Below are 25,736 nucleotides of genomic sequence, written 5' to 3' on the forward strand. Positions count from 1 at the left end.
TCAAAAAAAAAAAAAAAATGAAGGAGAGTATGTAAAAGAAGGCCTGTCCCTGTGCAGTATGAGAAGCATGCAGGTGCTGGCCCAGACCCAGGAAAATCAGGAACTGACAGAAATGTTGCATACAATATGTCATTAATTTTCTCAAAAGAAGCAGCAGCACAGTATACCAGATCTTTTAGATCTACTGTGTTGCTCTTGTTGTGTTTTGCTCTCACAAACACAAGATTAAGACTAATACGCATGTGCAGGATCCAGCTCAGGTAAACAGAAGAACCAATATGTTTTTGTCTTCTTCCATTAATTAAGTTCTGCCCATCTGGAATCCATGGGCTTGATGATGATGTCCTGGAAGATGCTCAGGAAGCTAGTGCTGCCTATGGACACACCCCTGCCCAGTTTGTGGAGATAAAAAAGTCCTTGGCATCTAAAATCATTGAGGAAGTCTTTCAACCCAAAAGATGCCATTGTTTGGGGCACTCTTTTTTACAACAAAGTTAAGATGTTGGCTACAGTCAAATGCATCAGAATCCAGTCTGTGGACCTCAGTGTGTATCCACTGAAGTTAAACAGTAGATAATGGTGAAGGAGATAGGAATTGCCCAGAAACCCAACCACAGTCTGTGACAAGATGATTCTTATTATCACCTCACTTGTTACTATGGTGTCAGGTCCAGCAGTCACCCTGACAGTTTATGAGAAGATGCCAGACTGACATGTACTGTGTCATTTGCAGTGAGTCCTACTAGAAATATTCAGCTGCTTCTCTTTTGCTTGGAAAAGTGGTAGGCTGTTTCCATGTACTTTGAAATCACACATCATATTCATAGTCCTGCTACAGGTGAGGAACACAGTACAGTTTTTCAATTTTAACAGCATGCGCGGCAGCCCTTTTATTCAGTCATAAAAATGAGTATACTTGAACCAGTGTCAAAGCAGTCCAGTATTTTTAAATTCATGTTCTGATTAAGACTAAATTAGGCTTCTAAAATTGGCTGAGTGGTGACAGAGACAGTGAGAAGGAGATAGTGCATTGACCAACCACTCTTCACGCCTGCCAGTTTATAGACTTGTTTCAGCAATGCAGTTCAACACATCACCTAGTTTTATATAATCTTATTGCTAATCAGTGAGTGGATCTTTTGATCTTTTTGCTGCAATGAAATTTTATGTACTTGTGAATTCTTTTTTGTTAACTAATTAAAATATGAATTTTATTGAGTTATCTTGGTAAATGTTGGAAAATTTCAGACATTTTAATATAACATGAGTCTGAAGTTTAATAAATTATTAAAATTATTTAAAAACCATTCCATTAAAATATCATGTATTCAACTTTGCAGAAAAGAAAAAAGTAACACATTACAAATCATATATGACATCAACAGAATATTTCTTTCAGATACATCTATGTTATAACTTACATTCGTTTTCTGCTATGAACATTCGCATTGAGTCTCACAGGTTTCCCCATTTGTGAGTCACAGGACTCTGCCACTGGCAATCAATTATGCTCTCTGCACTCTTCCTCTTAGTAGGATGCTTATGTTGGTGCCATGGCCCCAGAGATCAGGAAAAGCAGGACTCAGGCAGCTTGTGCCTGAGATATTGTCTGTGATTCTGTGACCTCATGTCTCTTCAGCCCTACAATTATCATTTCACCCACAGTAGCCATGTGCCATGATCATGCATGAACTTTTATCAATACTTCCCCCAAGATGATAGTTAGCTAAGACAATTACAATTCTCTTCCCTGTGTGATTTAAGTGAGAGAATGGAGACACTTTCTTATGGATCCTTGATCTCTGGAGACAGACTAAATATACTGGGGTCTGACAAGGGAAGGACTGACAGGGAGTTATGTATCTCATTGAGTTCCTAGTTATCCTCAATGGGAACTTACCAGAATCTAGTTTTTTCTGTAGGGCACCCCTGTGAGTAGCTCCTAAAAAATTAAGGAAAGAGACAAAACAGCTTGAGTGCGTAGGGGTTTCCCACCGCTCTGTTTCATTCACCTTTTTACACACCTGACTCATTCATTTTGATACTCTTCAAAGGCAATCATATTCTTTACATTTTTTTTTCAGAAACACTTCAACTAGTGAGCTTCCTTCCATACTAGTTACTGTCCAGATAAGTCCCAGTAGAATAAAGCAATACAAATCTTTGCCATTGATCTTGCTTTCTTTCATAACTAGATGACAATGCCTTTATTGATGTAGACAGCTCATATTTTGAGTGTAGGGCACAGAGAAATCAATCTTGAAATGACAAAGAAAATCCACCCTCCCCATTGGATAGCTTTCACAGTGACAGAAGTTGCTGTCCAAAGTGCTTTGCAAGAAAAGATACCAATTGTCTTATAGAGTACTGATCTCTGCAGCCTACACTATTGACCTTGATTCAAACATTCTCACTGGAGAAATACTGGAAACATTGTTTAAGTGTTAACTATCTGGTCCTTTGGTTGGCTTGTATTACTCCTCTAAAGAATAAATTTCATGCCTGGGGATTTTAAACAAACTGTTTAGTGCCCCAGTAGAAACCTATTGGCAATTGTTTTCTAAGTGTTCATGTTGTTAAACTTCTCTCTCTCATGTCAGAAAAATTACAAAATTTATATTCATTTCACTATATGTGTACATGTGTGTGCATGTACTCTGAGAAAAGAAGTTTTCTTTGTGGGGAAGATTTGAGACAAGGCTTCTCTGTGTAACAGCTCTGACTGTCCTGGAACTCACTCTGTAGACCAGACTGTCCTCAAATTCACAGAGATCTTGCTGGGATTACAGGCATACACCACCGCTGCTCAGCTCTGAGAAATTTCTGATTGTAGTAGGTAGTGATGAATACAGAGTAGCATTGCTATAGAAACTCCTAGAATAAGAAACTGCGAATGCTCAATTGTAGATGGGACATTTGTACCAATGTTCCTCTGCAAGACTCAGGGAACAAAACAAAGAGACTGTGGAAAGATTGTAAAAGTCAGAGGACAGGCAGGATTGTGTGAATGCTGCCTTTGATACAATAATTTCCACAGTGACTTACAAGAGTGGGGGTAAGGGGTTACAGACAGAAGCACAAAGGACTCAATGACAACTGTGGGGGTAATAGCTAATGAAGTTGAAAACCTGGGATCACTGCACAGCTTGAAGGCAGCTCAAGGGAGGTTGAAGTGCCTTTTGAGACACTATTTCCTTCATGCAGCTTGTCTTGTAGTTCAGGCAGCTTGACTGGTGTCTGCTTCATGGTTGGTCTTAGTATCTTCTATGTGGCTCAGCTTGTCTGAAGCGTCAGCAGTCCTTTATTTCTGTGCTTCAGAAGCTTCTCTGTAGGACTGAATGTATTACCTCCCATTACAGCATCCCATTAGTTTTATTTCTTTTAACCCCTGCATTTTAAAGAGGTTTCACCTCAGAGACTGATACACAGTAAACACTCCTGGCTATGAACTCCAGATATGAACTCAGATCTTGGCATATTATCACCGAGCACTTGCTCATTGCTGCTTTTTTTTCACACTAGTGCAATCAGTTCAGCTATCCACCAACTGACACATGGGTAACTGAAATGCAATATATAGCTACAAAGGTATATATGTTAGTTGCAAATAAAAATGAAAGTGTGAAATTTGGATGTAAATGTAGGCAATGGAAAATATGATAAGTGATGCCAACTAGGCCTCAAATGTTAAACATCACATTTTCTCCCATGTCAGTCTTAGCTTCAAACGTAAGTTTTCTGTGCTCAGTTAGAGCATACAAGTCAGGAAGCTAGAAATAGACAATAAGAGGGAGATGGAGGAAGAAAGGGTGGATAGTAGAATATGGGTGCCATGAAATAGAGGGCAGAATGGTTCAAATATGTACTTTGCTGGTTGAGGAGGCTGCTGGAAGGTCAACTCAAATGACACGCCCATGAAAAAGGTACATGGGAACCTATCATTTTACAACCCAAGTAAAAAATACAAAAAGAGCAGATAGTAGAACACATGTGCTATAATGTACTCTATATGTATTATAATGTACAGTAAAGGTGCTGGATAATATGAGCTAGATGTTTAACTTAGATGAGGCAGGAAGGAGGAAAAGTGGGTGGATTAACCAAAAGTAAGGATGAAGCCTTATGAAATCCCACTGTCTTATAAGTTAATAGGAAATATAATTTTCAAAACTTTGAGCAGAGGTGAATAATGCTGCTTCCACTCAAAGGGCTATTAAATCCAATTCTCTCTACCAGGTACTCGTTATCTGCCTAGGACTTACTGGTCAGGGAGTTCCCAGAGGCACCCCAAATAAAACAGGTTGCTTGGCCACCATAAATACAAGATGTTACTGAAGACACCAAAGAGAGAAAGGATGCAATCTTGAACTTAGCAGAAAATTCTCCCTACTGGCTAGCTTTCACATGACTGAAGTCAATGGTCCCTGCATCCTACAATACCAACCTACAAGCCAGGATGTGTGCACAGCACAAAACCGGCCCAACTGCTTATGGGCATAATCACCTGTCAATTCGATTTGTGGCTTGCTCCATTGAGGGGAATTTGCACCTTCTACTATAAACATGATCAAAAATCATGACTTGGGGAGTATAGGCCAAGGGCAGGACCTGATATTGCATTAATGATCATGTTAATTTCCATCAAAATATCCAGGTTTATAACTATCAATTAGCAGTACACTTAACCTTTAGTGAAAGAAGCCTGTTGCAGTTGGTGGTGAGCATTGCAGATTCATATTTTGATAAAATACTGTGTTAGTCTGGGATAAATACGATCTCATAATTGCTGTGGGAGAGTCCAACGAGACTCCTTTCACTCCACGAAGCTCTACTGGCAGCTATATTATTTTAGAATATTGAGTAAATACTACCCCCTTATTCTCAAGACTTCAAAATTGGTGTATGTATGCTCTTGGGGATTTCTTTTGTTGTTGTTTTGTTTGAGGCAGGGTTTCTCAAGGCTGGACTTGAACTCAGAGTTCAGTCTACCTTTGCCTCAGAGAGCTGGTATTAAAGACATGGAGGACCACATCCTTAGTCCTTGGAGATTTGTAAGCTGTATGTGAGCATGCTCATGTTTTCAGTCACTTGCTATCCCTTTATAATTTCTCACCTTCTTGCTCTTTTTAAGGTTTGACTCCTATGAAAACTTTGAAGGTGAACAAAAGAATGAGACATTATTAAAACATTTTGTTTCTTTCATAACGAATTCTTATGTCTACAATTTCAGAACTAGGTAAAGGATTTGTCGAATTGAATGCATTTCAAGGGTGGAATTTATAAAGAACAACACATGGGGATTATATATGGTACACCTGCAGATGGTTTCTCAAAACTATGAATTTTGTGATGAACAGCAAAATTAGAGTTCTCTAATTTTTTTTCAGTTTTTAAACATTTTTTCAGTAACTATATTTTGCTCTCATTATGATTCTTCGTTGTTGTTGTTGTTGAGAGTTTATGTAGTCCTGCCTGTCCAGAAACTATGTAGACAATGATGGCTCTGACACTCAGATCTTCGTGTTTCTATTTCCTGAATGCTGGAATTAAAAACATGAAGTTTTGCATACTGAACAAGATAAATTCTCTTATTACAGCATTTTCTAGGGATTGCATATATGGCTTAGTGGTTGAAAGCACTGAATGCTATTCTAGAGAACCAGGGTTCAATTCCCAACACACACAGGGCTCACAATTTTCTGTTAACCCAGTTTCAGTGGATATAATGACCTCTTCTGGCCTCACTTAGCACCAGGCAAACATGCAGAATACAGAAATACTTGCAGGCAAAGCAATCATAAACATTAACAAAAAAACCTTTCAAAAGAAAATAAAAAAAAACTTTCCCCCATTACTTTTATAGAATTTTATTTAAATATAAACCTAAAATATTTTTCTAAGATTTAGACTTCCACTCAAGGTATTCACAAGTTTCTTTATGTTTTTATTATATATTATTGGGATTTATAAGCCGAGAATAGCAGATAAATACTATGTCACATTATTTACAATGGTATTTTTCTCTTACAGTATGAATTTTCTGATGTCTTCTTTTTTTGTTTGTTGTTTTGTTGTTTTGTTTTTGCAGACAGGGTTTTCTGTGTAGCTTTGGAGGCTGTCTAGGAACTTACTCTGTAGACCAGGTTGGTCTTGCACTCACAATGATCCCATCTGCCTCTGCCTCCTGAATGTTGGTTTTAAAGGTGTGTGCCAACACCACCCGACTCAGTCTTTTGCATTTGTAAGGATTTTCTGATCTACTCTAAGATATACGCACCAAAAAAAAAAACCCCAAAAAACAAAACAAAACAAACAAACAAACAAAAAACCAAAAAGAACTTGCCACATTCCGTACATCTGTAAGGTCTCTCTCCAGTACGAACTCTCTGATGTGTTCTAAGATGAGAGTCCTAGGTTAAGGGTTTGCCACAATACCTCACATTTCTAACGTTTCTCTCCAGTATGGATTCTGTAATGCCTTTTAAGATGTCACATTTCAAGAAATGACTTAACGCAATCTTTGCATTCATACAATATCTCTAGAGAATGATTTTTATGATGCCTTCTAAATGATTAATAGTGGGTAAAGAATCTGTGTCACGGTCATTGCATTTGTAAGGGTCCTCTCCAGTATACAGTCTGTAATGGCTTCTACAGTGTGAAAGCTGATGAAAGACCTTGCCACAATACTTCATAATCAGAACGTCCCTCAGCAGTATGGATTTTCTGATGTCTCCTGAAACTAGAATAGTGGGCAAAGGATCTGTTACATTCCTTACATTTGTAAGGCTTCTCTCCAGTATGCAATTTCTGATGGCTTTTGAGTGCTGAGGACTGAGGAAAGGACTTCCCACAGTCTCGGCATTTGTAAGGTTTCTCCCCAGTATGAAGTCTTTGATGCGTTTTAAGACTTGAACCCTGAGAAAAAGATTTGTCACATTCCTTACATTTGTAAGGCTTCTCTCCTGTATGCATTTTCTGATGGCTTTTAAGTGCTGACAAGTGACGAAATGACTTTCCACATTCTCTGCATACATAAGGTCTCTCTCCAGTGTGAGTTCTTTGATGTGCTTTAAGATTTGTGCACTGGGTGAAAGATTTGTCACAAACATTGCACTTGTAGGGTTTCTTTCCAGTATGTATTCTCTGGTGCACAGAGAGGCTTGTGGAATTACTGAAGTATTTCCCACATTGCTCACACTGGTGTGGTTTCTCTCTATTACAGATTGTTTGCTGCATAACACTGAATGCATTAAGAAAAGAGTCAGCATATTCTCCCTGCCTGTGCTCTTTTTTTGCAGTGTACATTCTCTGATCTTGAGTAATGTTGGATTTCTTGCAGTCTTTAGATTTGCAAGGTTCTTCTCCAGTGTGCACGTTTTCATGTCTATCTGGGTTTGAAGAGTCAATTGAGTCCTCCCTGTGATTACCACATCTGCAATTATTGGAGTTTTCTGTAGTTTCACTTGTTCTAGAAAGTGCACATGTGGAGGGGTCATGAAGCATTTTGCCAAGCTCATTACACTGAAAAGACTCCTTTTCATTATTCACATGCTGATGGACAGGATCACATATGTAATCGTTCTCTGGAAAATGAGTACAGTTCAGATTAATAGGGCTTGTTCCAATAATAAACATCTGATGAGTGACTGTGACTCACTATGTTCTCTATTACGATATTTCAACCAGCAACTATTTTGCACAGATTTCCTGGTACTCAACATTTTTTCCTTTCACTATATATATGAATTATCCCCCAAACAGAGTGACAGCCTTCAAGAAGAAGAAACAAATAACTGAGGAATCAGCAATTAGCTTTAGGATGGAGCTTACTGATTGATTATATTTAGAATACATGTGTCTATTTTAAAATATTTTTTCTGTGAAATTGTTAAAGAAGAGTTTACTACAATTCTAGGTTCACAGTGTTTGTACTTACTAATATAAAGCAATGAAAAGTACTGTTCAGAAGACCAATTCCTTTGAAGACTAAAGGCTTACTTAAAAGAATCAAAGGAAAACTAAGTAGTGGTAGCACATTTGGACAAGTGGATCTCTGTGAGTTTGAGAGATTTGGTTTATAGAAAAAGTTCCGGAGAGTCAAGGCTACAGAGTAAAATCTTGTCTTGAAGAAACAAATCAAAACAAAAAATATTTAAAAAAAACCTGTGACCTGTCCTGCCTGCACGATATACTAGGGTAATGTTGGAACAGAAACTGTGGGAGTAACAAACAAATGTCTGCTTTTACTTAAGGTTCAATCTACAAGATGGAACCCATAGCCAATACTGCCTGGGTAACCAAGAACCAGAGAATAGGTAATCCTGAGACCTAGTGTAAATCAAAAACTACTGATGTGAAAAGAAAAAAAATAGTATCAAAAAACTGCCTCCTGATGATATTCTTCTATACTCATAGCTTATTCAGTCATCAACAGAGAAGCTTCCCCCTGGCAGCAGATAGAACAGATGTAGAGAACCACAGCCAGACAGTACATATAGAGAAAGTCTACATGAGATGTCTTCATCAACTCCTTCCCCTGAGAGCTCAGGGATCCATGCAGAAGAGGAGGTGAAAGGAGTCTAAGAGCCAAAGGGGGTGGAGGACAACAAAAGATCGAGGTCCTTTGAACCAACTAGCCAAGTGCAAGTGAACTCACAAAGACAGAAGCAGCAAACACAGGGCCTACATGGATATGCACCAGGCTTCCTGCATATGTATTATAGCTATAAGCTTAGCATTATCATAGGATTTCTGAGTGTGAGAACAAATGTATCTCTGATGCTTGTAGCTGTTCTTAGGACTCTTTTCCTTCTTGTCCAACTTCAATATGATGGTTTTTGCTTTATTTTATTTTATTTTGTGATGCTTAGTTGTTATTTCTTAGAAGCCTGCTCTTTTTTTGGGGGGGGGAGTGGAGGCAGGTTTTGAGACAGGGTTTCTCTGAGTAATAGACCTGGATCCCCTAGAACGAGCTTTGTAGACCAGGCTGGCCTGAAACTCACAGAAATCCACCAGAGAGCTGAGATTAAAGGTGTGCCTCACTATGTCTGGCTCCAAGCCTGATCTTTGTAATGAGAGACAGAAAGGGAGTAGATATTGAGGGAAGGCTAAATGGGGAGGAACTTGGAGAAATACAGGGAGGACAAAGTATAACTAGGATATATTGTATGAGAAAAAAAATCTATTTCAATGAAAGTGAAAAAACTGAAAAGGAACATGTGGCTGGAAATATTATATGCTACAGAGTTTCTGAATGCATCTTGAAACCAAAGTGAAAGGTGCTGGACACCTCTAACATGGAAAATGGAAAGAAAATAGCAAAATACCAAGAAAAAGTTCTTTTCTACTACCAAACTTTTCCTAATCTCCTGTTGTTTCCAAGACAGCCTAACAGAGAGTTTACAACTTAGAAAGTCAGTACATACAAAGCCTGAGTTACGAATTCTACAACAAAATGTTCTCACCCACAGAGACCAGGTTGCTATAATTCTCCAACATCACATCAATGTACAAAGTCCTCTGGGCAGAGTCCAGGCATTCCCATTCCTCCTGGGAGAAGTCCACAGTCACATCCCCAAAAGTCAACAGACCCTGAAATAAAAAACTTACAGTGTGATCACGTGATACCAGGTAGAGTACTTTCCTAGATATAAGGAGACTTATACAAATCATGAATGTAGATGAGCAAAGACAACTCCTCAAAAAGTTAATTTCTAATATAGTTGTATTCTACATGGGCTTTCTAACTGAAAACAGAAGGCCACAACATTCTCACAACCAATATACATGAAACAATACACATTTAAGGTCTGGACAAGGTTATCTATCTGTTATGGATGCTGTGTTTATATCCTACAGGATAACAGTGGTACATATCTCAGAAGGAAAATTTATAATGAAGAAATATGGTTTTAAATGCTGTGTCTGTAGATCATGGTAAATTCTGACTCTGAATCAATCCTGTCTGTACGTGGGCCTTACATAACTCTATTCTAACAGACTCAGTTGGGATGTCTAAACTCTAGTTCCGGTGCCACACCCTTCAGAGAGAAAGGGTAGATATAGAAGGTAGAATTCATGACTGACTTGATAGTCAAAGAGTTTTGTTTTTGTTTTTTTTTCCACAGTAAGGAGTATAACAACACTGCATACTTGCTATTATATTAACATATAAAATCATAAAAAATTTAGTTTATGAACTAATTTATAAGAATATTTAACCCATTACCAAGCAGATTTAAAATCTGTATCAGCCATGTTTAACATAATCTAAAATTGTCCCAACAGTATGCATAAGGAAATTTTGGCAAATAACACTTTCAGAGGTTTAGAAGAAAATTTTACCATTGAAGACCTATAAAAATTGAGGGATGTCCAAAAGCACATTAAATAATAAATTTAAGTTACACCTAAGCATGTACACATATGAAGTAACTTGAATATATTCAGGAATGACAGATTTCTAGTGAACAAATGAATATGAGAATAAATTATATGAGAATTATACTTATTTTCTATGCTTTGCAAATGTAATAGAGCACAAAAAATGTCTCAGGAGAAAATCTCAGCTATTGTGTCTGAATTTTGTAACCCTCAATATGTTCTTGTTAGTATTTAGGCTACACTGTCTGACAGAATTTAGGTTAGTAGTGTTCATGATTCTTCCTTTATTTTTCTGGAAATGGAAACTAGTGACATATTCTGTCTGAGCCATGAGTCATGATAGCAATGCAAACCTGAGGGTCAGAGCCCATTTCCCCAATCTCCACTTTAAAACACTGTAGCTTCAGGCTAGGGAAGCAGAGCCATGATTCTTGCAGGAACTGACTAGAACAAAACAATCATGAGGAATGTTCTTCCTGCATCAAATGTGATTCCTTATGCACATCAATCAGTCAATACTCCAAGACACCTTTATTGATGAATTCCACATGATGTTATACAATGAGTCCCAGGGAAAAAGGACAGCACAGTGGAATCCTGTTTAGTGCAAAAAGAAAAAGAGAAATAAAAAAGACCCTTGAACATCCTAACCAAGTGAGTAATGTGAGCAGCCAATGTCCTGAGAAAAACAGATAGCAGGTTTCAACAAACACATGGACACATCATCACTGTTGTGATATTAAATACCAAAGAGAAATACAAGTAGACTATAATCAATCTGAGTTTATACTCAAGAACATCAATTTCATGACTAACTCAAACCACATGTTCCTGCCATGTTCTGCACTACCTAGTGTACTTAAATCATTAATATTAGGAACAAAACATTATTTTGTATTAAGAATCAAGATATGAGCTCGGTAGTGGTGGTGCACACCTTTGATCCCAGTACTTGGGAGGCAGAGGCAGAGGCAGGCAGATGTCTGTGAATCCAAGGCAAGCCAGGTCCACAAGAGCTAGTTCCAGGACACGATCTAGAGCTATAGAGAAATCCTGTTTTGAAAACACAAAAACGAATCAAGATATAAATCTCTTTAATTCCATCATTTTAAGATGTTGTGGAAACTAGCCCACATTTCAGTATGCATTTTTATAATCATGATTCAAGGAAATGGGACAGATCCCACAAGTAGAGCCTACATGGCACATAAACCATCATAGTATAATAAATGCAAATGCAGTATTGTTGTAAGGAAGGGCCGCTTGTTAGTTTCCAGCTGCACAGGCCCGAAATAATCACACAGAACCCATATTATTTAAATCAATGCTTGGTCCATTAGTTATAGCTTCTTATTGTCTAACACTTATATCTTAATTTAACCCATTTCTAGTAATCTGTGTATTGCCACAAGGCTGTGGCTTACTGGCTAAACTTCCAGTGTCTGTCTCCAGCAGGGCTACATGGCTTCTCCTTTACTCTGCCCTTCTTTCTCCCAGCCTTCGGTTTAGTTTTCCCTGCTTAGGTAGGCCTCCTCCTACACAGTATATTCACTATAGCAATGGAGCACCAACATGTATTTTTAGTTCATGTGTCACAGTTGAAATATTTTCAAAGTTACAGGTCATAAGTCAATGTGTAAAATTTTCCCTCAAAAAATAAATAAATAAGCTGGGCGGTGGTGGCGCACACCTTTAATCCCAGCACTTGGGAGGCAGAGGCAGGCGGATCTCTGTGAGTTCGAGACCAGCCTGGTCTACAAGAGCTAGTTCCAGGACAGGCTCCAAAACCACAGAGAAACCCTGTCTCGAAAAACCAAAATAAATAAATAAATAAATAAATAAATAAATGGTGGTAGGGTAGAATTACAAAAAGTGGTAGAACATATGTGGAATTATGGAATTGTATTGTATAGCTGCAATCATAAAGATGGCCTAGTATGGTCATAAACATAGAAGAATAACAGAATAAGATAGAGGTCCCAGAAAGCTATGCTTACTTATTATTTAATAAAGGAAGCAAAAAGAGATTATAAAATGTGGCCTTTACAACAAATGGGGCTGGCAAAACTGGATCCAATAGGAGAATGAAATTAGATTCTTCCCTTTCATCATGTATAAAAATCCACTCAAAATGGATCAAAAACCTTAATTAAACCAGAAAAATTGAAACATAGGAACAGGGAATACTAATGAAGATACTGGGATGGGCAAGGACTTACTGCTTAGAAAAAACATCATTAGCACAGGAACTGAGCCAAGTATTAACAGATGGGCTACATGAATATAAGGAGTTTCTGTATGAAAACATCAGAGCACACAGACACCCCACTGAAAGGGGAAAAAAATCTGTATCAGTGGTACTTTGGATAGTAGCTCATACCTAGAATTTATCAAGAATTACAGAAATCCAAGGAAGTAGAAATACCAATCAACAAATAGGAAAATTAACTGAATGGAAACTTTTCAAAGACTGGACAATTGGCCAATAAATATTACAAAAAAATGTGTGTAATCACTAAATGTCATTATGGAAATGCAAACTAAAACTACATTGAAATACTGCCTTAAGTGAGGCAGGATAGCTGTCATCAACCAATCTGACAACAAACGTTAGAGAGGATATGGAGAGAAAGGAAGCTTCATTGACTGTTGGTGTGTGGATGTGTGTGAGGGTTGTGAGCTACATTAATACAGTCATTGTGGAAATCAGTTTGGAGCATATTTAAAAAATTAGAGATGGAATTAATGTGTAGCTCAGCTGTTTCAGTTCTTGGCATATACCCAGAAGTCCATACCCTGCTAAAAATCTATTTACACTCCGTGTTTGCTGCTGCTTTATTCACCTTAGGTACTGGAATCATTCTGTCTATCAATAGAGGAATGGATAATGAAAGTGGTATACATATAAAATGGAATACTATTCAGGCGAAGAGAAAAATAGAATGAAAATCTACAAAAAAAAATGGTTGGACTTAGAAAGTGTAATAGTGAAGTCATAAAGTGTCATAATGGAAGAAGCCATGTTTTCCCTCATATGCAGAATCTAGCCAATAATAGATATTTATGGAAACCATGTACATGTGGGCAAAGTAGAATATGGAAAATAGACAGTAAGAAAGGTTACATATTAGGGGTTGAGGCAGAACTGAATGTAGTTAAGGAACACCAGTTATGAAAAAGGATATAAATGTAATTACATTTCTAGTTCTAATTCTGTCACTGGTTTTTATCTGTTTTGTGTGTGTTGGATAAGTTCATAAAAATATATTAGAGAGTAAAAAATTCCCATGTGAGGCTGCAGAGTTTCTGCTCCCAATGACTACTCTAACTGCAAAACAGTATATTGAGTTGTAAAGTCTTTGGGTCTGGTCAGATTTAGCAAGTGACTTTTGTTGTTTGTTTGCTTGCAACACTTTTTATATCAAAGTTAAAAAAATTATCAGAAAATTAGGATGTGCTTTATCTCAAACTTTTTTTTTTATTTGTAGAAAAAGAGAGGACACAACCACTGACCTGGGACAGATTAACTGGAGAATCAGTCATTTCTTCCTGCTTCTCTTCTTCCAGTTTCTCTTTCAGGAGCAATGAATAGATAGCTTGTAGACTTTCACATTAAGAGGTCAAAAAGAAAGATCAAAAATTAATACTGAAAGCTGTTAGACATGCCAAACCACATGAAAAGATCCAAGCAACAGAATATGACCAGGTGTCTAGACAATGATCCCAAATCCAGGAGAACATGGAACAACCCTTAAAGTTTAGGAAAAAAAATCACCATCAACAAGATTGCTGCAAGTAGAAAAATACTCTCATAAAATTGGTGTATTTCAAGATAGTCTGGAATTAGCACAATCGATTTCACTAACACAGCAGTGAAGATAATAAATTACAGCCAAACCATACACTGGAGAGTCAGAGGAATTATCCATGAGAACATGGGAAATAATAAATTTCATGTGAAGAAGAGATAAACACAAGAGAATTGGGAAGTAATCATCCATGGGAAAGAAGCAAACGGCAGAAGTCCGCCCTTTTGTCTGCGAGGTCCTTGGCCCACCAAGAGTCCCTGCTCCTGTACTGGAGAGATCCATCCAGAGGGGTAAGTGTGTGCCTACCCAGCTGGCCGGTCCCGGGAACGGAGTAAAGGGTCCTTTCAGCTACTGCTGCAGGGGCTTCTTTGTTCCACAGGACCCTTCCTTCCCCCAAGCCTGCTCAATTGTCTGCAAGGTCCTTGGCCCAGGAAGAGTTCCTGCTCCTGTAATGAAGAGATCCATCCAGAGGGGTAAGTGTATGCCCGCCCAGCCTGACGGTCAAGGAACAGAGTACAGGGCCCCTCCAGATCCTGCTGCAAGGGCTTCTTTGTTCCACAGGACCCTGCCTCTCCCAAGCCTGCCCTAATATCTGCGAGGTCCTTGGCCCAGGAAGAGTTCCTACTCCTGCACTGAGTAGATCTGTCCAGAAGGCACTTCTTTCCATCTGCGGGGTCCTTAGATCCACCACCACAGGGTCCTAAGAGAGGGCAGACCAAGAAAAATCCCCAAGTACACAGTCAGTCACAGCAAAGATTGGACCAAGACGCCAAGACTCTCCTGGCTGCATTTGAAGGAAGAGATGGGCAGACGCCAATGCAAGAATTCCTCCAAGAACCTGAAAAGCAACATGACAACACCAGAATCCAGTGAAGACTTAAACACCCTATTCCAAAAGTAGAAGAAATCTACTTTAAACATAACATTATGGAAAGAATAGAGGCCCTTAAACAGGATGTGAAAACTCCTTTAAAGAAATGGATGAGAAGACAAACAAAAAGTAAGAAGAAATGAATAAATCTCTCAGAGATACCCAAGAAAAAGCAATCAAACAGGTAATGGATACAGTTCAAGACTTGAAAACTGAAATGGAGGTAAATGAAGAAAACACAAACTGAGGTATGGCTGGATATGGAAAATTTGGGTAAACGAACAGGAACTACAGAGAAAAGTATAACCAACAGAATACAAGAGATAGAAGAAATCTCAGATGCTAAAGATACTATAGAGGTAATAAACTCATTGATTAAAGAAAACAGCAAATCAACAAATTCTTAACACCAAACATCCAGGAAATCTGGGACACCATGAAAAGACCAAACCAATAATATGGGTAGAATAAGGAGAAGAGTTACAGCTCAAAGGCCCAGAAAATATATTCAACAAAATTATAAAAGAAAACTGTTCCAACCTAAAAACGGATATTCCTATGAAGGTACAAGAAGCATACAGAACACCAAATAGACTGGATCAAAAAAAAAAAATCCTCTTACAATATAATAATAAAAACACAAAACATACAGAATAAAGAAAAAATATTAAGAGCTGCAAAGGAAAAAGGTCAAGTAACATATAAAGGGAAACCTATCACAATTACACCTGACTTCTCAATGGAAACCATGAAAGCCAGAAGGTCTTGGATAGATGTCCTGCAGACACTAAGAGACCATGGATGCAAGCCCAAACTACTATACCCAGCAAAGCTTGCTTCACCATTAATGGAGAAAACAAGAGATTCCTGGACAAAAACAGATTTAAACAATCCATAGCTACAAACCCAGCTTTACAGAAAGTACTAGAAGGAAAACCACAACCCAATGAAGCCAACAATACCTATAATAACACAGACATCTGACAACCCTCCACCAGCACAACTCAAATAAGGGAAACACACAAACACTACCATCAAAAATAAATAAATAAATAACCAGAGTTAACAATCACAGGTCATTAATATCACTTAATATCAATGGACTCCATTCACCTATAAAAAGCCACAGCTTAAGAGAATGGATACGAAAACAGGATCCAATACTCTGCTGTTTACAAGAAACACACCTCAACCTCAAAGACAGAAACTACCTCAGAGTAAAGAGTTGTGAAAAGGTTTTATAATCATATGGACCTAAGAAACAAGCAGGTATGGCTATCCTAATATCTAACAAAATTGATTTCAAACGAAAATCAGTCAGAAGAGATGAAGAAGGACACTACTCATAAGAGGAACAATTCATCAGGATGAAGTCTCAATCCTGAATATCTACGCCCCTAATAGAAAAGAACCCACATATGTAAAAAACATTACTAGAACTCAAATCACATAACAAACCCCACACTCTAATAGTAGGAGATTTCAACACACCACTATCATTAATGTACAGGTCAACCAGACAGAAACTTAACAGAGAAATAAGAGAACTATCAGATGTAACGAATCGAATGGACAAAACAGACATCTATAGAACATTCCACCCAAACAGAAAAGACTATATCTTCTTCTCAGCATCTCATGGAACCTTCTCGAAAATTGATCACATAATCGGTAACAAAGCAAACTTCCACAGATACCAAAAAAAATTTTAGTAACCACCTGTGTCTTATCGGATTACCATGGAATAAAGTTAGAATTCAACAATAATTCTATCCTTAGAAAGCCTACAAACTCAGGGAAACTGAACAGTCAACTACTGAACCACCCCTGGGTCAAGAGAGATAAAGAAAGAAATTAAAGTCTTCCTTGAATTCAATGAAAATAAAGACACAACATATCCAAACCTATGGGACACTATGAAAGCAGTGCTAGGAAGAAGTTCATAGCACTAAGTGCCCACATAAAGAAAACAGAGAAAGCTCACATTAGAGACTTAATAGCATACCTGAAAGCTCTAGAAAAACAGAAGCAGACTCAATTAGGCAGAGTAGAAGACTGGAAATAATCAAACTGAGGGCTGAAATAACAAAACAGAAACACAGAAAACAATCCAAAGAATCAATGAAACAAAAAGCTGGTTCTTTGAAAAAAAAAATCAACAAGATTGACAAATCCCTATCCAAACTAAATAAAAGGCAGAGAGAGAACATACAAATTAACAAGATCAGAAATGAAAAGGCGGGCATAACCACAAACACTGAGAAAATTCAGAAAATCATTAAGTCTTACTACAAAAGCCTGTACGCCACAAAATTGGAAAATGCAAAAGAAATAGACTTTTTTTTTTTTAGATAAGTACCATACACCAAAATTAAATCAAGACCAGGTGAACAATTTAAATAGACCTATAAGTCGCAAGGAAATAGAAGCTGACATCAAAAACCTCTCAACCAAAAGGAGCCCAGGACCAGATGGTTTTAATGCATAATTCTACCAGAACTTCTGAGAAGAGCTAATACCTTTACTTTTTAATGTGTTTCACATAATAGAAACAGAAGACTCATTGCCAAACTCTTTTTATAAAGCTACATAAAACCTGACACTAAAACCATACAAAGACTCAACCAAGAAAGAGAATTATAGACCAATCTCACTCATGAACATTGACACAAAAATTCTCAATAAAATACTGGCAAACCGAATCCAAAAACACATCCAAAAAATTATCCATTATGATCAAGCAGGCTTCATCCCAGAGATGCAGGGCTGGTTCAACATATGAAAATCTATCAATGTAATCCATCATATAAATAAAGTGAAAGAAAAAAAACATATGATCATTTCATTAGATGCTGAAAAAGCATTTGACAAAATTCAACACCCCTTCATGATAAAGGTCTTGGAGAGATTAGGAATACAAGGTTCATACCTAAATATAATAAAAGCAATATACAGCAAGCCGACAGCTAACATCAAATTAAATAAAGAGAAACGTAAAGTCATTCCATTAAAATCAGGAACAAGACAAGGCTGTCCACTCTCTCCATACCTCTTCATCATAGTGCTTGAAGTTCTAGCAATAACAATAAGACAACATAAGGAGATCAAGGGGATTCGAATTGGAAAGGAAGAAGTCAAACTTTCGTTATTTGCAGATGATATGATAGTCTACATAAGTGACTTCCAAAATTCTACCAAAGAACTCCTACAGCTGATAAACACCTTCAGTAATATTGCAGGATACAAGATCAACTCAAAAAAAAAAAAAAAAAAAAAAAGATCAGCAGCCCTCTGATACACAAAGAATAAAGAAGCAGAGACGGAAATCAGAGAAACATCACCTTTCACAATAGCCACAAATAGCATAAAGTATCCTGGGGTAACTCTAACCAAAAAAGTGAAAGATCAATTTGACAAGAACTTTAAGTCTTTGAAGAAGGAAACTGAAGATGATACCAAAAAATGGAAAGATCTCCCATGCTCTTGGATGGTAGGATCAACATAGTACAAATGGCAATTCTGCCAAAGGCAATCTATAGATTCAATGCAATCCCCCATCAAAATCCCAACAAAATTCTTCACAGACCTTGAGAGAACAATAATCAACTATATATGGAAAAACAAAAAACCCAGGATAGCTAAAACAATCTTATACAATAAAAGTACTTCCAGAGGCATTACCATCCCTGACTTCAAACTCTATTACAGAGCTACAATAATGAAAACAGCTTGGTATTGGCATAAAAACAGAGACATTGACCAATGGAATCGAATCAAAGACCCAGATATTAATCCACAAACTTATGAACACCTGATTATTGACAAAGGAGCTATTTTCGCATATACAATGGAAGAAAGAAAGCATCTTTAACAAATGGTGCTGGCATAACTGGATGTCAACCTGTAGAAGAATGAAAATAGATCCATCCATATCTATCACAATGCACAAAACTCAAGTCCAAATGGATTAAAGACCTCAATATTAATCTGAACACACTGAACCTGACAGAAGAGAAAGTGGGAAGTAGTCTGCAACACATGGGCACAGGAGACCACTTTCTAATTATTACCCCAGTAGCACAGACAATAAGAGCAACAATGAATAAATGGGACCTCCTGAAACTGAGAAGCTTCTGTAAAGCAAAGGACATTGTCATTAAGACAAAAAGGCAACTTACTGAATGGGAGAAGATCTTCAACAACCCCGCATCAGACAAAGGCCTGATCTCCAAAATATATAAAGAACTCAAGAAACTAGACATTAAAATTCTCAATAACCCAATTAAAAAATGGGGCACTGAATTGAATAGAGAATTCTAATAGAGGAAGTTCAAATGGCCAAAAGATATTTAAGGTCATGATCAACCTCCTTCGCAAACAGGGAAATGAAAATCAAAACAACTTTGAGATACCATCTTACACCTGTCAGAATGGCTAAAATCAAAAACACCAATGATAGCCTTTGCTGGAGAGGATGTGGAGTAAGGGGAACACTCATTCATTGCTGATGGGAATGTAAACTTGTACAACCACTTTGGAAATTTGTGGCAGTTTCTCAGAAAACTGGGAGTCAACCTACCTCAGGATCTAGCAGTTCCACTCTTGGGAATATACCCAAGAGATGCCCAATCATACTACAAAAGCATTTGTTCAACTGTGTTCATAGCAGCACTATTTGTAATAGCCAGGACCTGGAAACAACCTTGGTGCCCCTCAATGGAAGAATGGATAAAGAATGTGTGGCACATATATACATTAGAGTTTTACACAGCGGTAAAAAACAATAACATCTTGAATTTAGCATGCGAATGGATGGAAATAGAAAACTCTATCCTGAGTGAGATAACCCTGACCCAAAAAGATGAATATGGTATGTACTTACTCATTAGTGGACTCTAGCCATAAACAAATGACATTGAGCTTATATAGTTTATGATTGATGGAGGAAGGTCATTGGTTAATTAATAAAGAAACTGCTTGGCCTGATAGGTTAGAACATAGGTGGGTGGAGTAAACAGAACAGAATGCTGGGAGGAAGAGGAAGTGAGCTCAGACACCATGCCACTCTCCAGGGCAGATGCGATGAAGCAAGCCGCCAGGTCAGACATGCTGAATCTTTCCCGGTAAGACTGGTGCTACACAGATTACTAAATATGGGTTAGGCAAGATATGAGAAGAGGCTAGAGCTAATGGGCCAAGCAGTGTTTAAAAGAATAGTTTCCATGTAATTATTTCAGGGCATAAGCTAGCCAGGCGGCCGGGTGGCAGGAACGCAGCCCGCAGCTCCCACTACACATGATCCTAGAGAAGCTAAATAATAAGGTGAATCCAAAGAAAAACATATATAGATCCTCCTGGAAATTGGAAGCAGATAAGATCACCGGGCAAAAGTTGGGAGCATGGGGGTAGGAGTGGGGTGGAGGGAAGGGGAGACGGGGAGAAAGAAGGAGGAGGATTGGGGAAACTTTAGGGGAGTAGGATGCTTGAGATGGAGGACGAGTGGATATGGGAGCAGGGAAGAAGATATCTTAATTAATGGAGCCATTTTAGGGTTGGCAGGTGTCCAAAGGGATGTCCCCAGCTAGGTCCTTTGGCAGTAGAGGAGAGGGTGCCTGAATTGGCCTTCTCTCATAGCCACACTGATGAATATCTTAAATATCACCATAGAACCTTCATCCGGTGATGGATGGAGATAGAGACAGAGACCCACATTGAAGCACTGGACTGAGCTCCTAAGTTCCAGATGAAGAGCAGAAGGAGGGTGAAGATGAACAAGGAAGTCAAGGCTGAGAGGGGTTCGTCCACCCACTGAGACGGTGTGATTGATCTAATGGGAGCTCACCAAGGCCAGCTGGACTGGGACTGAATGAGCATGTGATCAAACTGGACCCTCTGAATGTGGCTGACAATGGGGGTTAACTGAGAAGCCAATAATAATGGCATTGGGATTTGATTCTACTGCATGTACTGGCTTTTGGGATCCTAGTCTGTGTGGATGCATACTTTCCTAGGCCTGGATGGGGGAGGTGGCCTTGGATTTCCCACAGGGTAGGGTATCCTGCCTTCTCTTAGGACTAAAGGGGCTGGGGAGAGGGTGAGTTAGGGCAGTGGCAGGAATATGGGAGGAGGGAAGGAGGTGTAAATTTTGAATGGTATTAGTTATAAAGCAATAAAAAAAGAAAAAAAAAGCAAACAGCAATATCTCAGGGAAGGAAGAATACTACCAATAATCCAAACAGCAGCAACATAAAAAACAAAAAGCACAGGGAACAAACACCCTATGAACAATATATTTAGCTACTCTGGAAATCAATATAGAGAATCCTCAATTAAACAAATAAATCCTCATGTTAAACAAGTCAAACACATGACATAGCTGTTCAATTCCTTGTTATATGTTCAAAGGACTCAACTCCCTCCTACTCCACAGATATTTGCTCAGCCATGTTCATTGCCACTCTATTCACAATAGCCACAAAGGAGAAACAACCTAAATGTCCTTCAGCTGACAAATGGATAGTGAAAATATAATACATATACAATATGAAACATAATTCACCTGTAAAAACTGAAATCTTGAGCTTTGAAGTTGAATGGCTGGATCTTACTGAGTGAGGTTACTCAGACCCAGAAAGACATTGCATGTTCTCTCTCATAGGAAGTTCCTAGCTCCTAATCTTCAGATGTGAATCCATAAGCTGGAGTGACTGCAGTAACCAGAAAAATAAAAAGAGACCACTGTTAGATGTGGGGAAGATAACAGGCAGGGGAATAACAGGGAACAAATGATCTGAAGGAGGAAAAAGATAAACAGGGAGGATTTAATTACGGAGAGGGACAAATATAAACACAAAAGGAGTGGGGTAAAATAACAGTAAGGATGTCTAAGAAGTCAAGAGGAATCAGACTATTATCATCTACCTAAAAATGCCTATAATACATATAGGTCTGTATATACATATCCATTTAGTGTGTAAATAAAGAGTTCTCATCTGGATTGATAATGCTCCTCACAAAGGCAAAGATTTTCTAACAAAACCACTAACACCAGGTAAAAGAAGCAAACTTTGAAATTGTTGATAACAGCTGTCCAAGACATCCCCAAAACATTACAAGCTATTGTTGTTGCCCATGTTTGCTTCCCAAAGGTAAAAGATCAGTACCCATTGTTGAAGAAGCCATGTACTTTGGACAAAAAAAAAAAAAAGACTAGTATGGTTTTATACCATTTTCTATTAACACTTAATTAAGTGCTAGAGAGATAGCTCAATAGTTAAAAGCACCTATTATTCTTGTATAGACTCAGGTTCCATTCCTTGAATGTACACTGTGCCTCCCAACTGTCCATAACCACAATTCTAGCATGCCCATGAAATACAGTCAAAGCTCCAGTCATCCTCGTGTGATTCCAGATGACACCGCAGATCCACACAACCAACAGTACCATGAGAGTTGAGGAAGACAAGCAGTCCAATGCACTAGAGCATCAGATTCAGAACCTGCCCAATAGCAATGACCATGTGAATGTTACCAAAATACCATGAACTTGTGTTGTAGACTGGGCAGACTCTTCAAACAGTGGTATTTGGAAAAGTATATCTATCTGTATAGAAAAACATGAACCTGGCTTCAATTTTCTCCTCCACACAAAGAACCACAGATTTCATGTCCTGAAACCGTGAACCTTGCAGAGTAACAGAAAGGGGCAACACTTGATACAACATCAGGAACTGACAAACAATACTGTGCACAATAAAAAACACCCAGGGAAAGGGTAATAATTAAAAGTATAAAGAGACGGGCTACACAGCAGATACATTTATTAGATATCTACTTATACTACCATGGATAAAATCCCACAGTCTACCAAAAATTACAAAGGAAGCAAATGACAATACAATCAATAAACAAGCAAATGAATTAATAGACTGTGGTCAACAGCAGTCGAATGGCCAACATGTATATATTAAAAAGTGAATGTAAATTCAATATACAGAAATTCTCTCCAGTCAGTGATCACACTCAAGTTCCTAAATAATAACAAATGCATTTCTTTCAGTAATTTCTTGAAATATAAATGGATAATATTCCCTAAGCAAATGATATAAACAGATTTAAGCATTCCAAAAAAAAGGACAGCTGAGAAAGCATGTATTTTCTACCAAATTTCATTTCATATCTAAAGATGCAAAAAACTGAGAAAGAAGGAAAGTTTTCAAAAAAAATGCCATGATTATGAACAGCTGTTAAAGACAACTGATGATTATCATTACAATGGTGACAGAAAAATCAAGAAAAAAGTATCAAAATACAAAGTAAATAGTATTAGCAAATGATAAAATGGTCCATTGATCAACACAGGTACATGTCACAAAACGTAGAATACAGACATGCACAGTGACAAAAACAGGAGAATATATACAACATGTAAAAACTGGCACACTGCCTCATTTCCTTTGCAAACACAACAAGAAAACCTAAAAGGAGGTCTGACTTCTCTAAGACTCCAATCAATTTCTCTACCAATGCTATTTGCATGTCTTACAGAAAGTAATCCCGAAAGTACCAAGGAAAAGAAAAGAACCAGAAAATACCAAGGGGACCAAATTTAGAGGTGATCTCACAGTATATTACAATTACAGCAATGGAAACCACTTGGAATGGTTACGACCACAAGACAATAGGAGATATCCATAGAAAGGCGGTGTAGACGGAGTTATGTAGCATGTTTTCTAACTGGTCTTAATAATAAAAACCTGGAGTTAGATATTAGGGGGCGAAAGCTGAAAGATCAGAAAACAGAGCAGCCAGCCACTAGTTCTTACCTCTACGAAATCCCCAGGTTGAATGGGGTATTCTGTCTCTACAAATCCACAGACTGAATGCCCTGAGCTCCTGTCTCATCCCGCCTTATATTCCTCTCTCGGCCCAGCCATCTCCCTTCCTGTCTCCACCTCCATAGTGTTGGGATTAAAGGTGTATGAGTCCCAAATACTGGGATTAAAGATGTGAGCCACTACAACCTGGCTCTGTTTCTATTTTATACTGGATCAATCTCATGTAGCCCAGGGTAGACTTGAACTCACAGAGATCCGTCTGCCTTTGCCTCCTGAGTGCTGGGGTTGAAGGTGTGTTCCACCACAGCCTGGCCTCAATGGTGACTTGCTCCCCACTCTAAATTCATGTGAGCTTTATTTGTTAAAGCACAAACAAAATATCACCACAAAGCTAAACAGTCTGTAAATATATTTCCTGATTCTTTTCAAAAACTCTGTTGGCATTACTTTCAGGAACAGACATTAACACTAAGATATAGAGAATGTGCTAGAATACCAAAGCTCCAAAATTCTGAAAATAATCCTAGAGGCGTCTTCATTATTTTATAATATACTAAAATCATAGAAATGAAAACCAATTATGATGACATGATCAGTGATGTGAATGCAGTAAGGATAGCATCACTCACATGCATGGTCAAATACAATTTTGTCTCCATTATCAATTCTTCTGTGGAAAGTCTTCTTGTGCCCACAATAGGCTAATCATGAGGATTTCTGTCTCCATGGAAGTCTTCAAAATTATTTCTAGTGAAAGTGAATGTGGTAAATCTGATTTCATGTACCACTTCCACATTGACTTGAGCCCCGTGCCGCCAATCCCTCCACCATACCTGGATCCTTAGCTACAGTCTCCTCCCTCTCCACCTTCCTGATCTCTTTGTTCTGCTGCACAGGGGAGCAGGTCTGGGTGATCAGTGAGACCTGCACAGGAGAAAAAGATTGTTCAGAAATCATCTGGATTTCTAACATAGTACCGTGCTCAGTAGATAAAGAGAGGGTTCTACAAGTGATTCCCTGATTGAGATGCAGGGTTAGAACAATGCAAATATTTAGAAAGCATTTTCAGCGAGTATAACTTGAATTCCAAACTCAAGCACAGCTCAGTTAAAATTCAGGGGCAGAAATTAAAGTAAATAAATGATTTGGGTGACAATATTATACACAAATGAATTAGTGAATTTATCAAGGACCAAACATGATGGAAGTCTTAGATCTCTCAATGGGCACACACATGCTGAGTAATTTGCCAAAAAGCCCGGAGGAAGAGCAAGGGAGACTCCAAGCAAACTGTTCTCACCCACAGAAATCAGACTGCTGCAATTCTGCAATATCCAGTCTCTGTACAAAATATTCACAATATTACAAAATATTCACAAGAATATTTTGGAAACCAGAAGATTAAAAAAAAAAAATCAGGATTAGTCCAGTGCAGATGATCTAAAATTTAACGACGAGGGTAAGATATCCACAGCAATATTTCACAGCTGGCTTCCTTGTGAGCAGCAGAGAAACTGCTCACACCCTGGTCCCTTCCCTCCTGGGTCCCAGCCCCGCAGCTCCTCTGACCTGGGAGGTTCCAGGGCCGCCGGGCTGCGGTTCCCCCATTGCGCAGCTGACTGCTGACTTTCCCAGGCCGCCCCCCTCGGCGACTGCCGCTCCGGGGAGTTTTCGCGTCCCCTCAACACCCCGCCGCGTCGTCTACACCTAGGTCAGCAACACGCGATTGCCCACGATGCAGGTCCCGGAGGAATTATAGGGAATCCACACTTACAACTTCTGGCTTTGGCTCCTCAGCTCAACTTACCGAGCCTTAGCAACCGGACTTCCCAG

General features: G+C 38.4%; 2 pseudogenes; both read right to left on the reverse strand.

Annotated features, from left to right (window-relative positions):
• Positions 1 to 6,270, reverse strand: LOC130867879 (vomeronasal type-1 receptor 4-like; annotated as a pseudogene).
• On the reverse strand, positions 3,878 to 25,736 carry LOC130870406 (zinc finger protein 54-like; annotated as a pseudogene).

The sequence above is a fragment of the Chionomys nivalis genome, chromosome 2 (assembly GCF_950005125.1).
Source record: "Chionomys nivalis chromosome 2, mChiNiv1.1, whole genome shotgun sequence".
In the NCBI taxonomy this organism is placed as follows: domain Eukaryota; kingdom Metazoa; phylum Chordata; class Mammalia; order Rodentia; family Cricetidae; genus Chionomys; species Chionomys nivalis.